General features: G+C 45.5%; 1 long non-coding RNA gene across 1 annotated transcript; it reads right to left on the minus strand.

The window, feature by feature from the left end:
* Positions 1 to 7033: 7033 nt before the first annotated feature.
* Positions 7034 to 15990, minus strand: LOC102548428 (uncharacterized). The gene is made up of 3 exons (XR_359879.4): positions 15810 to 15990; positions 7535 to 7670; positions 7034 to 7313 (listed from the first exon to the last, which is right to left on the minus strand). It is a non-coding gene; the product is annotated as an uncharacterized LOC102548428 (long non-coding RNA).
* Between the last annotated feature and the right edge of the window lie 76 nt (positions 15991 to 16066).

Here is a 16066-nt window from a genome sequence, read left to right on the forward strand (position 1 = left end):
CCTGCTCTATGGGAGGCAGTGCTAGATGCCCAATCCCATATTTTTACACCTGTGGTTTTTGTTTTGTTTTGCTTTTTTAAACTAAAAGATCTCCAGTTTTGCTTAAAGAAGTCTTGTTCCTAGACTTGACTGAGAAAACAGACACCACCAACAGTAACAAAGCACACATTTTTCACATTCCTGACAGTTAAGATGGCAGTGTGCATGGTTTATCCAACAAGTTATTACTGTTGCCAGACGGTGTTGGGCCCTACCTTGGTGTTTCCCTTCCCCCTCACTGAGCCTTTTAGCCTGCTATAGCAAGAAGTTGTTTATACTCTTGGCAGCTGCTCTTAGCCCCTGATTTGGGGCTGGGATTTTGAGCCTTCCAGCTGGTTGTCGTTTATGCCCCTGATTGGGCCCGGGACTTTCCACCACACAGACTTTTCCTGTTTTCCTGGTTGGGGATTTCCACCTGCCTTGTTTTCCATGGCTTTTGCCTCGGGTATATAAGGAGATCTCAGTAAAGCCTTGGTGGCACGCTCTGAAAGCGGGTGACCCGTGTACGTGTTTTCTTTCAATCCCCGCAGACCTACGCCCGATACTCACACACTGGCAATATAGTACTTCTGGTGAAGGTCTTTAAAGAAATAACACTCAGTGGGTAAATCCCATTACATTAGCCTTTATCTGGACAGCAGTGCATTAGCCTTCCTGTGTTCAGGAGACCACCAGACCAAGCTCAAGACTACTGAGCAGAAAGAGAAACATAGAACACTTACTGAGTCCATGATGGTTCTGCCCTCTCCTTCACTGTGCAGGTAGTAAGGACAGCGTAATGACTTTGTTATGAACGAGAAATTTCACCCTGGAATTAATTTCATGACTGCCATGTCTGTGGAGAAGTAGCCCTTATGAATCACATCTTCAGTCTGTAAGTGTGTACCGTGTAAGTATCGGGAATTCAATGATGTAATAGAATGAATGTAAAAAGAAAAATGTGATAAGGCCTTCAGATGGTCCGGTTCCCTCAGAACATGAAAACTCACACCAGAGAAAAGCCCTATAAATGGAAACTGTGGAAGAGCCTTCAGCTGCCCCCGCTGTATCAAGCGTCATCCTACGAATGCACAGTAGATAAAGACCTCATGGGACCTCTGAGATCATGATATAACCCTCTCTGGAGACAAACGGATATGAATGTCTGCAGACTGGTAAGAGGTTCATGTATCACCCTGGACTTGAGAGCACATGGAGGCTAGCAGTTCCTTTCCCCAACCCCTTTCAATTCACAAAGCAACTCACATTGTAGAGAAACACTCTGAGTGAGACTCTATACCAAAGCTTGTAAATTCTATTTAAAATCAAGAAACCACTCACGCCACAGAGAAGTCTTATGAGCATACACATGGGGCTAAGGCCCCAGCCTGGCCCAGCCTGGGGATCCCTGTAGGTTTTCATCCCAAAATGATATTTCGCTTACCAAAGATGTGTCTCTCATCAAAGCAGAATGCTGTGTTAACTCAAATGGGCCTTTCTTCCCCTGCTGTGTTATTTTAAAATCCCAAAGCCTCTTCAAGTCTCTCTTGGCTCTTTGAGAGTTCTGCCCTTTCATATCTGTGGAAAAGTTTAACCCATAAAGAGACTCCTGACCGAGAGCGTATCGACCCAAGGCCCCAACAGTCTCTCTGGGCTCTGACTACACAGTGCATACGGTTTTTCTAAGTCTAATGAATATGCTAATCTATGCCAGTGTGATATGTGATTTGTTTATAGCCATCTTGTTCCTGGAATGGGCAGGACTGCTCGAATACCTAATTCAATTTTTCAAAAAGAATCCTAAAAAAAGACGAAGTATTTTATTTCTGAAATGATAGTTATTTCTGGCTCCCTGAAGGGAATCTTGGGAAGGAGAACCCTGAACCTGTGTCTTGCAACCAGGATTTCAGTGGCCCAGCTCGGGAGGTGGCCTGGCTTGCTGTAGCTATTCCGTACTGCAACCAGGGGCAGGGGACAGAGTGTTGGCCACCTACAACATCTGGGTGCTACACACACACACACACACACACACTGCTTGCCCCTCACTGAGCACTTACCGTCTCTGTTACGAGGCCGTCCTGAAAAGATACTGAATCTAAGTTGAGGTGATGCCAGGACTGATTGTGCTGGTGGCCCACCAATGTGATCTCTGTCAGCTGTGTTGAGAGCTGAACATGTGGCTTGCGGGCCTTGCATAGGTATGTGGCTGGGAGGTACACAGCCTCATACTACCTGCTTCTGAGCCGTTTTCCCTTCAGCTTCACTTCCTACAGCTCCCACTACACACACACACACACACATATATATATATATATACATATATATATACACACACACACGTATACATACACACACGTACACACACATATATACACACATGTACAAATACATACACACATAAACACACACATATATACACATATACATACACACACATACATACACACAGATACACACATACATACACACATAAACACACATATATACACACGTATACATACACATACACATATACATACACATATACACATACACACATATATACACACATATACATACACATATACACATACACACATATATACACACATATACATACACACACATACATACACACAGATACACACATACATACACACATAAACACACATATATACACACGTATACATACACATACACATATACATACACATATACACATACACACATATATACACACATATACATACACATATACACATACACACATATATACACACATATACATACACACACATACACACATATACACATATACATACACATATACACATACACACATATATACACATATATACATACACATACACACATAAACACACATATATACATATATACATATATACATACACATATACACACATATATACACACATATACATACACATATACACACATATATACACACATATACATACACATATACACACATATATACACACATATACATACACATATACACACACATATATACACATACATACACATACACACATAAACACACATATGTACACACATATACATACATATACACACATATATACACACATATATATACACATATACATACATACACACACATATATACACACATACACATATACACACACATGCACACATATATATACACACATGTACACACACATGCATATACATACACACACACACACACTCCCTATGTAGCTCCTGCACAGAGGCAGCTTTGGCTCCCGTGTAGAGCAAGGTACCCTCTGGTTCCAGCAGGACAGTCTGCTTCTAAACCCACTGGGACGTGAGCATGTTGCCTTGTACATCTGCTTTGGAAGAGCCATCGGCTCTGTGTCTCCCCCGCCATGGTGGGCCTTACCCCTGGAACCAGAAGCTGGGAGGAAGCCTTCTCCATTAGGGTGCCTCTCATGTTTTGTCACAGAGGTGAATGACTGGCACACAAGCAAACTCATGTCCCTCCTTAACTCTCCAACTCAACGGAGCACGAAGCCTCTTCTTGTGGCTTCTAAGTGTCAGAGTCAGGTTTTACACTCCCATGACATATACAATATTAATTGTATTGGAAGAAATAAAACACAAGGCTGGAGAGAGAGCCCAGCAGTTAAAAGTGCTCACCTTACAGAGAAATAAAATTCAATTCCCAAAACCCTTGTTAGACGGTCACTCACAAGCACCTGTTACTTCGGCTCCACTGGGATCCAATTCCTCTGGCCTCCATGGGTTCACGCACCCTCATGCACATATCCAAACACAGACATACACTTATACATATAATTTAAAATACTTATTTTTTTAAAAAAGGAGAAGTGTGGACAGAGGGGTACACTGTGGGACATACTGTGACACAATACAGCTTCCACGGTGAGATGTTTTCCATGCTTTGGTTCTGTTTACTCGTTTGTTTTGTCTTGTTTTTATTCTATTGTTCAGGGAGTTTGCAAGGACAGAGAGATGCGGGGACAGGGAGATTAGTGGGATTGGGCAGCTTGATGTGAAACTCACAAGAATCAATAAGAAGTTGAAAAAATCTACCAATAAATCAATATACTTTATAAAAAGATGTATGAATGCAGACTCAACAAGAATGGAGTTTAACTTTAAAACCCCAGTAAGGATTGGGGCTTGACTGCAAGGTGTGTAATATCTGAAGAGAGGCAACGGTAGACTTGCCTCTCCTGAGGTGCAGGGACAATGATGGTGAGGGTTGGCCCTTAATAAGACATCTATCATCACCCCCTCGAAGACTCCAAGGGAATATCAAGAGAGAGGGAGAGGAGGACTTAAGAGCCAGAGGCTGGGGAGGAGTGAAACAATGTCCTGGTCATCTCACAAACTCACTGCAAATGTGGCTTTTTTATACGAGACTTTCAGTCCGCCCATCACCATGTGTCATTTTCTTCAGCAGTGTAGCCACTGACAAGTCGTCTGTCCCTGCTCCAATGAATAACTGCCAACTCATGATCATTCAAGCAACCACAATTAAACCCAATGGGCGTCTTCGTTATGGTTTTATTGCTGTGAAGAGACACCATGACCTCGGCAACTCTTATAAAGGACAACATTGAACTGGGGCTGGCTCACAGTTCAGAGGCTCAGTCCACTGTCAACATGGTGGGAAGTGTGTCGGCACCCAGGCAGATGCAGCTGAGAAGGAGCTGAGAGCTTTACATCTGGATCTGCAGGCAGGAGGAAGAGTCAAGCCAGCTGCTAGGCCTGACTTGAGCTTCTGAGACTTCAAAGCCCATCCCCAGTGACTCACTTCCTCCAACAAGACCACACCTCCAAATAGGGCTACCCCCTATGGTCCTAGGGAGGGGGCATTTTATTCAAAACACCAAAGTGGGGGAAGGGGAGTATCAAAATAATAGGGGGCTTGTTAGGAAAAAGTTTTCAGCAGGAAAGACAGGGTGCTAAGGGAGGGTAATAGGGGTGAAAATGAATTGTGTTTGTGTATAAAATTATCAAAGAATAAAACATTAAAATTCTTTTTTTAAAGATTTTATTTATTCATTTTATATATGACGAGTACACTGACACTGTCTTCAGACACACCAGAAGAGAGCATCAGATCTCGTTACAGATGGTTGTGAGCCACCATGTAGTTGCTGGGATTCGAACTCATGACCTCTGGAAGAGCAGTCAGTGCTCTTAGCCGCTGAGCCATCTCTCCAGCCCAACATTAAAATTCTTTATCTTTTCTGTCTCTACCCTTTCATTCCCTCCTTCTCTCTGAAATCCTGGTGTGTTGCCAAGTAACAGTTTCTCTGGGTCACAGAATCACTCGGTGTATAAGAGTAAGACGTTAGTTCACAGTGCACATGGAAGTGGTTGCCTTGAGGGAACTGGCTATCTGGGTCATAGAGCATCTCAATGACAAACAGATGGACTGCAACACTGCAACAAAGACCTCTCTCTCTCTCTCTCTCTCTCTCTCTCGCTCGCTCGCTCGCTGCTCTTCTCTTCTCTTCCTCCCCCTTCCCCTCCCCCTTCTCCCTCTCTTTCTCTCCTCCCTTCTTTTCCCTCTCTCTCTCCCCTTCCCCTCCCTCTCCCTCCCCCCCTCTCCTCTCTCTCTCTCTCTCTCTCTCTCTCTCTCTCTCGCTCTCTCTCGCTGCTCTTCTCTTCTCTTCCTCCCCCTTCCCCTCCCCCTTCTCCCTCTCTCTCTCCCTTTCCCCTCTCTCTCCCTCTCCCTTCCCCCCCTCTCCTCTCTCTCTCTCTCTCTCTCTCTCTCTCTCTCTCTCTGCTCTTCTCTTCTCTTCCTCCCCCTTCCCCTCCCCCTTCTCCCTCTCTCTCTCCCTTTCCCCTCTCTCTCCCTCTCCCTTCCCCCCCTCTCCTCTCTCTCTCTCTCTCTCTCTCTCTTCTCTTCTCTTCCTCCCCCTTCCCCTCCCCCTTCTCCCTCTCTCTCTCCCTTTCCCCTCTCTCTCCCTCTCCCTCCCCCCCCTCTCCTCTCTCTCTCTCTCTCATCCACCCCTCCCCATTCCAATATTGTCCTTGCAAAACAAACTTGACTAATAGGGATTGGGGTTAGGCTAAACTTGATTCAGAAAAAAATAGTGTGGCTCTTAATGCAAGATTGTGGAAATTCAGATCTCTCAGACATATCTGAAACCTGGGTGTTGTAACCCTTACACAAAGATGAAGCCCAACCAGACTGAGGAGATCCCTTCAGGTCACACAGTTAACAAGTGATGTGCACCTGTTCCCATCTTAGGAGTCTTCAAACGTACTCCTTTTACCCAGTGTCAAGAGGGTGGTGGTGGTGCACACCCTTAATCTCAGCACTCACGAGGCACAGGCAGGCGGATCTCTGTGAGTTCAAGGCCATCCTGGTCTGCTGGTTGAGTTCCAGGACAACCAGAGCTACACAGAGAAACCCTGTTTCAAAAATCAAAAACAACAAAACCAAGACGAAAGAACATGTACTGAAAATATGCCCTGAGCACATTTGAAACCTAGTTTGGAACCATAAATGTTTCCTATAGAATGTATCAGGGAAACTCCAGAAAACATTCTTCCTGGCAAACATACATCTGATTCCCACAAACTGAATTCAAAGTCATGATCAACTTTTCTGCCCAAAGAGAATCTGTGGTGGTTTGAATATACTTGGCCCAAGGAGAGGCACTATTAGGAGGTGTGGCCTTGTTGGAGTGGGTGTGGCCTTGTTGGAGTGGGTGTGGCCTTGTTGGAGTGGGTGTGGCCTTGTTGGAGTGGGTGTGGCCTTGTTGGAGGAAGTGTGTCCCTGTGGGTGTGGACTTTAAGACCCTCCTCCTAGCTGCCTGAGAAGTCAGTCTTCTGTTTGCCGTCAGAACAGGTGTAGGATTCTTAGTTCCTCCATGACCATGTCTTCCTAGATGCTGCCAGGCTCCTGCCTGTATGAGTATGGACTGGACCTCTGAACCTGTAAGCCAGCCCCAGTTAAATGTTGTCCCTTATAGGGGTTGCCATGGTCATGGTGTCTCTTCACAGCAATGAAACCCTAACTAAGACCGAATTTTCTCATATTTTATTTCATTTTTAAAAGATTTTCTTTTGGCTGAGGATGTACCTTAGTTCAAGGATGGGAATGAATCACTGAATTCAATCTCCAGTACTAAAAAAAAAAAAAATTGTTTTTTTCCTCTGACCACATAATTATGACCATTTGGCAGCTGGTGAAGAGACCAGGGCTGAGGGAAAGGCTGAAGAAGCCCGGCAGACTAGAATTCCAAGATGTCCTCACTCTGTGGCCTTGGAAGAATGCTTCATCTCTCTGCTATGCAATATTGCCACTGGAAGAAAAGAAAAAGCTATTTGGAAAATAAGAACAATTATAAACAGAGAGGGTCTGTGAGTGTCCCTGAGCGATGGCTGCTGGGATGCCTAGAACAAAGGCCTCCTACTCTCCTCCTCTGCCTTCTATCAGCTTCTATCTAGCAGAAGGCCTCTCGGCTATTTCTAGACAACAGACGGCTACCTGCTGTGTGTGCGCTGCACCTGCCCGGACACTTACTTAGAGTCCCCGTATCCTGGAAATCAATGCAGCTGTTTGCCTTCCGACAGAGTTTCCCAGCAACGCGCATTTGAACCGATTCAGGCTTCTCCATCAAGTGTCTCTTTGTGAGCTTCCATAAATATTAGTATTATACCTGCTTAAGGGAAATGAGCAAATGTTATGTTTGTACACCGTCTTTCTTCTGGGATTTTATAACGCTAAGCAAAGAGCCTTTCCTGAGCCGACGCCCACCCTCGGAAGCCTCGAGGTCACAGTGTGCAGCATGTAAATACGCAGATGTTCAGCTGCGTTTCCGGGGTCTTCTATCCTAAGGAAAAGATACAGTCACTCTGTGAACCCTCAAAATCATTTGTTAACAGTCACGGAGGACCCAGGAAATATTCTGACTTCCCTGCACAGGGGTCTACCCTGACATTTTCTTTCTCTCCCTGTCGGGTTATTGCCAAGACACTTAGCAAACAGTATATAAATTTTCCATGTTTTAAGTGTAAATATTCTTCATTTTAAACTCCCTTTGTCCTTTCCACATCTGATTTAAAAGGAAAGCAAACCAGTACTGCTTAAATCCCTCCGGATAGGACATTTCCTCTCCTAGTCATTAAATAGGAGTTTTATTTGTGATTGATAAACAAGCTTATCATATTTTAATAATGAGAGGGTAGGGGGACAGCCTATACACACTGGGTCTGGTGCTTCTATGTGGACTCAGGGAATTGAACTCTGTTTATCGGGTTTGGTGGTAGGTGCTCATACCAGCTGAGCCACCTCTCTGGCCCCTGATTGGCAGTTGTTATTGGCTAGGCAAAGAGGATGCCTTCAATCATCCCAGCACCAGGGAAATAGAGACAGGTAGATCTCTGTGGGTTCAAGGCCAGCCTGATCTACAAAGTTCAGGACAGCTAGGGCTACACGAAGAAACCCTGTCTCAAAAAACAAACTATCAAACAAATCAACAACAAGAAGAAAGAAAGAAAGAAAGAAAGAAAGAAAGAAAGAAAGAAAGAAAGAAAGAAAGAAAGAAAGGAAGGAAGGAAGAAAGGAAGGAAGAGAGAGAGAAAAGAAAAGAAAGAAAAGAAAAGAAGAGAAAAGAAAAGAAAGAAAAGGGAAAGGAAAGAAAATAAACCAGAAGAAAAAGGAGTAGGAGAAGAAGAGGAAGAGAAGGTTGTTGTTATTAGAAAAATAACAATTAGAAGATTTAAACCCCCATAATTTTACCTGTTATAGTCATTTTTTTTGTACTTCTGATTATTTCCTATTTGTGCTGTCTTTTTGAAGTTGTTTACTGTGTCTTTGTGTGCGACTGGAGGGAGAGGGGCAGGTGTGGCCCAGTGCCTGTGTGAAGGAGGCTAGAACAACTTTGTGGAGTCAGTTCTTTCTGCTGCTCCCCACGTGGGTTCGGGACACTGACCTAGGTCATTGGGAAACCAGTGCCTTTACTGTGGGTGCTGAGTCACTCTGCCTAGGTAGTTTTGAAGTTTTGTTTGCTCTTGGTGGATTGGTTGGGTCTTGCTTGACTTGTATGAGACTAGATCTTACTATGTTGCCCAGGCTGGCCTTGAACTCCTGATCCTACAGCACCACCCCGTGAGTATTGGGATTACCGTGTCCAGCTGTCTTTCCTGTCCAGCTGTCTTTCCTGTTCCTACATCCAAGCGTCTTCTTTTCCTTTGCATTATTGCCTTCCATTAATAATCTGCGTTTTTATGTCACCATTATGCGCGTTTCATACTCTACAACAAAACTTTCTGTCACGTTTCAGTTCCACTTTTATTTTTTGTATTCCTTAGGGCAGCCACTTTGCTTTTACATGTTGTTGGTATTGGTATTATTATCATTACTATTGTTGTTGGGTTTTTGGGGTTTTTTTAGACATAGTTTCTCTGTGTAGCCTTGTCCTGGAGCTTGCTCTGTGGCCTCAAACACAGAGATCCACCTGCCTCTGACTCCCAAGTGCTGCTGGGAAGAAAGACATGTGTCATCACCACCCAGCCTGCTGCTGCTGTTGTTGTTGTTGCTGTTGTTGTTATAGAGTGGGTCTCACTATGTAGATCTATGCAGTTCTTGCTGTCCAAGTGCCACCCACTGTGGAGAGAGGTGGAACTACAGACGTGACGGCAGCGATAAAAAGGCAGATGCCAGGAGCCTGTGTAACCACCAGGAGTCAAGGTGATATCTGGGCCTGGGACACCACCAAGGGCCATGGCTGGGTCAGTGACCCTACTGCAGCTGGGTCTGTGCTGATGTCTGTGGCCCAAGCTACTACCAATGGCTATGCAGATGTCCCTAGTCTAGACTGCCACCTGAGTCCAAGTACTGTGCTGAGCTGTCCCTGCCCTTCACCTGCCACAGGAGAGCTGGCCCTGCCTCTCACCCGGCAACAAGGGAGAGCTGGCTCTGATAGCAAGGGTGGGTGGGAGGGTTGAGGGGTGCAGGAGAGCTATCTGCGCCCCTCACTGGCTGCAACACTTGGAAGAGTGGTCCCTGCTCTTTTCCTGGGCTGCACAGCAGAGCTGGGACAAGTTAGTGTCAGGGGAAGGATGAGCTGGCCCCGAGGTGGTGAGAGTAGAAACTGGCCCTGCCCCTTCCCTGGGTAAAGTGGGAGAGCTGGTCCCGGTGGCCTGGGCTCAGGAGAGCTGGCCCAACTCAGCTACCACCCAGGCCCAGATCCAGGACTCTGAGTTGGTCCACCCCAACATCTATGAACCGCTGGACTGTGTGAAAAGCCTGCTTCTACAGATCCAAATCTACAGGGCCTCCATGACCCAGGGTAACAACAGGATGTCTGAGAGGAGCCCCAGTGAGGATCCAGTATTGATAGTGCAGCAAAAGCCAGAGGCCTCGAGCCAGATCAATGAACATTTGAAAGTAAAGCTATCTGGGCAAAAGGGTGTATTGGGTGACACACCTTGACACACTGTGACACACTGCAGCTTCCACAGAGAGATTTTTGTGGTTGGTTGATTGGTTGGTTTTCTTCTGGGGGTGGGGGGAACATTAAAAGGACAGAGGGCAGATATGAAGGGACAGTGAGATGAGTAGGATAGGGTGCATGATGTGAAGTCACAAGGAAACAATGAAAATTTTTAATTACAAAAAAAAAGAGAAGTAAACCATTACATGTACACATTGTGTAATGTTTGAACCATGTAAACCAGGGTGTCTTCAAGCATCTACTTCTTCTTCTTAGACATTTATTACTTCTCACTATGCCATCCTGGCTGTCCTGGAACTCTGTGCCGATCAGGCTGGCCCACAACTCCCAGAGGTCTGCTTGTCTCTCTGCATTGTGAGCGCTGGGACTAATAGCATTCGCCACCACGCCCATCCAATGGTAGGTAATTCCTTGATGGAGAGAATCTTCACGGCTGCTTTTCGTAGCCTTTTAGGTTGCGGTACATTATCATTATCTATAGTCACCGGTGTCATACAATGGCCCTGGGGACATCCTCGTTGTCATCCGACGGTCACTGACATTGCAACAGTACAGAGACCCATTAAGGGAAACCCGTTCCTTCTAGGCAAGAACATGAAACCTCTGGCCTGGGTGGAATCCTAACCCTCCAAGCTACCCAAAGCAAGTTCATGCGGCCATGCATGCCAACACCAGCCAAGGACCACTTCCAGGGAGGCAGGCTCGCCTTAAGCCAACGATTCTCAACCTGTGGGCCATGCCCCCTTTTGGGTTCTCACAGATGTTCTGTATATCAGATGTTTACACTGCCATCCACAACAATAGCAAAATTAAAGCTCTGTTGTTTCCTTAACAAAATCTCAATCATTTTACCAATGAAGACTCGGGAGCCAGATGCCGGGGTGAAAGCCTACTAGCTCAGAGAGGCAGAGAAAACTCCCGGCTGACCTTCCTCCTCAGCTGACGTCCCACCAGCAATGCCCCACTTTCAGGCCATCTCGAAAAGCAACTTTCTTCAAACTCCCTCTCTATGGTTTTCTTTCCTTTTTTTTAAAGATTTATTTATTTCATGTATGTGAGTACACTGTCGCTGTCTTCAGACACACCAGGAAAGGGCATCAGATTCCATTACAGATGGTTGTAGGCCACCAGAAACAGGTTTTCCCAGTGAAGCCCAGGGTCCACAGTGTGATTGAATACCCCGCAGCAGTGTCATAGCAGGGAAATAATGAGATGGTTGGAGGTCACCGCAACGTGGGGAACTGTATTAAGTCGTCTCAGCACTGGGAAGATTGAGAACCACTGTCTTGAGCCATCCTACGGAGGCAGGAGGAATGCTTGCGCCTATGAGGAGATATTTTTCTTTTGCTTCCCAGAATTCCCTCTCAAATCTCAACAAGTGGAGCCATACTGCTTCATAAACCAGCCCCCCCCCTTTTTTTAAATGAATTACTCTGAAAAGCTGTTGTTTCTTTACTTTTCCAAGCATGCTTTTCCTAACACCTTGGCTTTGTTCTTCTTCTAAATCCCTCTTCCCCCACCTTGTGACCTGTATGCTGGTGTAACTCGAGACATGACGGTTTCCTTCTCTCCCCTCCCCTCCCCTCCCTTCCCCTTCCCTCCCCTCCCCTCCTCTCCTCTTCTCTTCTTTTCTCTTCTCTTTCCTCTCTCTTCCAGGCAGCTACTAAAATTTAAAGCTTACCTGTCTTGGAATTTTTTCTTTTAAACCCTAATAAAACTATTCTCCTTAAAAAAAAAATCTTTCTTTGATTTTCAAACTTTTTCTGTCCTTTAATTCTTCAATCAGTAGAGAAACAAACCTATCCCCTGTACGTGAAACATGACACCATCACCTCATACCTGTAAGGCAACCTTCCCCTAACTCTTCCTCACCCTCTTCTGCCTGGCTTCTGGTAACCACTATTCACTCTCAGCCTCTATGAGATCAGGTTAAGATTACATGGACTGGGGGTTGGGGATTTAGCTCAGTGGTAGAGCGCTTGCCTAGGAAGCGCAAGGCCCTGGGTTCGGTCCCCAGCTCCGAAAAAAAGAACAAAAAAAAAAAAAAAGATTACATGGACTGGTGTCATAGTTATTTATCAATTGCTGTGATAAGGCACCATGACGAAGAAAACTGTGATGGTTTGAATGTGCTTGGTCCAGGGAGTGGCACACCAACAAGGTGTGGCCTTGTTGGAGGAAGTGTATCATTGTTGGGGTGGACTTTGAGACCCTCTACCTAGTGGCCTCTAAAAGAACCAGTCTTCTTCTGTTTGCCTCTGGAACAAGATGTAGACCTCTCAACTTCTGCCCCATGCCTGCCTGGATGCTGCCATGATCATATCTTGATGATAATGGCCTGAACCTCTGAACCTGTAAGCCAGCCCCAATTTAAATGTTGTCCTTTGTAAGAGTTACCTTGATCATGGTGTCTGTTCACAGCAATAGAAACCCAACTAAGACAGAAACTTATAAAAGAAAGCATTTAATTAGTTAGTGTTCATTGTTCTAGAGGGTCAGAACTATCTATCAGTAGACTTCCAGAAAGCAGTGGTGTCTGTTGAATCAAAGAAGTCTTATCTTTCCTTGGGCAAACAACTTCGGAAGCAGAAATTGTAGCCCCCTACAGCTGCAATGGCTTCCTCATTCTCAAGTCCCTCACCCGCTCCTAGAAAGTGTCCCAGCCATCTTGTATCCCTGGCAGATCTCTCTGCTTGCTGTGGGAGAGAGGCTGACTCTCACTGTGGCTAACCCACACAGCCTCATTTGTTGAGGTCAGACTATAGTCCTTTCTGCCTTTGTCTCTTTATGCTTCCTCAGACATCTAGCAACTATCCTGGCAGGGAGCATGGCAGCAGGCACGCATGGCACTGAAAGCTCGGATCCTTATCCTCAGAGAGACAGAGAGAGCTAACTGGAAATAGCCACTGCCTCACAGCCCGCTCCCAAGTGACACACCTCCTCCAATGCTCGCCTTCTAATTCTTCCCAGACAGTTCCACTGGGGACAAACATGAACCTGTGGAGACCATTCTCACTCAAACCACCACAGTGAGTGAGATCATGTGGGACTTGACTCTGTTTGTTTCTTCCTGTGTAAGCCACTTAACAGAATGATCTCATTTCATTCCTGTCACAAATGGTAATGCTACATTATTTTCTTTTTTTTTTTTTTTTTTTTTTTTTTGGTTCTTTTTTTCGGAGCTGGGGACCGAACCCAGGGCCTTGCGCTTCCTAGGTAAGCGCTCTACCACTGAGCTAAATCCCCAGCCCCATTTTCTTAGAGTCATAGGCTGTTCCACTGTATGTCGAGACCATATGTTCTTTACATAGCCAGTTTTTTTAAATGGCTTTTGTCAGTTTGATGGTTCACATCTTTAAGCCCAACACTCAGGAGGCAGAGGCAGGAGGATCTCTGGGAGTTCTAGACCAGCCTAGTCTACATAGCCTGTTCCAGGCCAGCCAAGAAAACATAGTGAGACTCTGACCCCCCCCCCCAAAAAAAAAAGAAAGAAAAAAGAAAAAGAAAAAAAAGGCTTGGTGCTGGAGAGCTAGCTCAGCGGTTAAGAGCACTGGCTGCTCTTTCAGAGATCCTAAGTTCAATTCCCAGCAACCACATGGTGGGTCATAATCATCTATAATGAGATGCCCTCTTCTGGCCTGCAGGCATATACCAAATCAGAACACTGTATCGATAGTAAAGAAACAAATCTTTAAAAAAATTTTAAAGGCTTATTTTTTTAAAGATTTATTTATTTTTTAATATATAAGTACACTGTAGCTGTCTTCAGACACATTACAGATGGTTGTGAGCCACCATGTGGTTGCTGGGATTTGAACTCAGGACTTCTGGAAGAGCAGTCAGTGTTCTTAACTGCTGAGCCAGCTCTCCAGCCCCAAAGGCTTATTTTCATCCAATCAGTTTGATAAAATATCTTAACAATCGCGTCCAACATTTACTGTCACTTGAGGACAATCTCTGAGACCAGAATTATAAATTTGTCCTAAATGTAGATAAACGACTTACTGTTTGCATTTAAGACACCCTCTTACTCTGCATTTGTAAAAATCTGGGGTTGGGGATTTAGCTCAGTGGTAGAGCGCTTGCCTAGAAAGCACAAGGCCCTGGGTTCGGTCCCCAGCGCCGAAAAAAAAGAAAAAAGAAAAAGAAAAAAATCTAAGGTACAGGGAATATCATAAGTGATTTGACCTTGGGAAACTATGAAGTTTTCTGGAGATGGATTTACTGGGGGTTGTTAGGTCCATGTGCTGTGAGCGCTAGGAACTGAATGCTCCTCTTCTGAAAGACAAGTAGTTCTTTGGTTTGGGGAGGTATTGTTTTTTGTTTCTGCTCTACTGAAAATGCATTGCAACACTCCGGCAGTGCCTTCCTTGTTCCTTTCAACATCTTGTTCTGCAGCTTCCCAGTTTCCGTCACCCGTTTTGCTCCGATGCCAAAGAGACAGGCTCGAAAGCTTGGCAAAAGTCTTGAAGTTCTTCGCTCCCTCTGCCATGACATTGGCTTTCTCCCTTTCGTGGACATCGTCCATGAGCATCACAGGTTCTGGTAGCTGGACGGTCAGCAGAACTGCCTCTCTTCTTGGAGGCTTCGGGGAGGGATGAGGGGAAGTGTGAACTTGGAGCAGTATCCCTCTGGGAACTGCACACTGGACCGTAGCGATTCGGTGGGTTTGTTGTGTCTCCTTGGCTCTACAGAAACGCCAATGGTGTTGGTTTTTTATGGATACAAGCCGCCCTGAGTTTTCAAGGCTGAAACCCCTGCTAGCTCAGACCTTGGGGTGGTATCTCACTATAGGGCACCTCACTACGGGCCCGATGGGGTCAGACCAGAGGTAGAGCAAAAGGCACTGCAGCCTACTTTCACCGGCCAGGCCTCACATTTGCGGATCTTATGTGCCAGCTGGTAGGACCAAATGTCCACTGGCAATAATTTAATAGTCTCTTGGGGTGGGGACGTAGCTCAGTCGGTAGAATGCTTGCCCGGCATGCACAGAGCTCTGCATTTAATCCCCAGCCCTGAACAAACCGGATGTGGTGGCACACAGCTGTAATCCCAACACTCCATTACGTAGTGATTTTGAAGCTAGCCTGGGCTACATGAGACTCAGATTAGTTTATACGTGTACCATGTATTTAAGTGGTTCCAGCGCCTCTGACTTGCTAAGCAGTCAGAAAATCCTATTAATACGTGAGATCCATTTTGGTCTTGATTTTGTGGTATTGAGGATCCATTGCTGGGGAAGGGTACTAACCCCAAACTACATTCTCAGCCCTGAGATGTATGTTTTCAACAAGATTAATGACAAGTCAAACGAGTGAGAAAGAAAAGTATAGGCCTTACCCTAACAGCTTTCAAATTAGTTTATGTCATTAGCCAACACGAAGGGGCAGCCTGAAGAAAAAATGTTCCACGCGATCGATAAAAAGCATTATCTGCTGACCTAGAAAGGCCACGCTTGCCTCTGTCAGGAACTGCCAGCGTCTCTGCGGAAGAGCGCCAGACCGGAAGGCAAGAGAGCCAGACCGGAAGACAAGTAGCCCCTGCCTGCCATGCTCCACTCCGAGCCTCTGGGCAGAGTCTGACCTTCTCAGCCACCA

The sequence above is a fragment of the Rattus norvegicus genome, chromosome 15, assembly GCF_036323735.1.
Source record: "Rattus norvegicus strain BN/NHsdMcwi chromosome 15, GRCr8, whole genome shotgun sequence".
Taxonomy (NCBI): domain Eukaryota; kingdom Metazoa; phylum Chordata; class Mammalia; order Rodentia; family Muridae; genus Rattus; species Rattus norvegicus.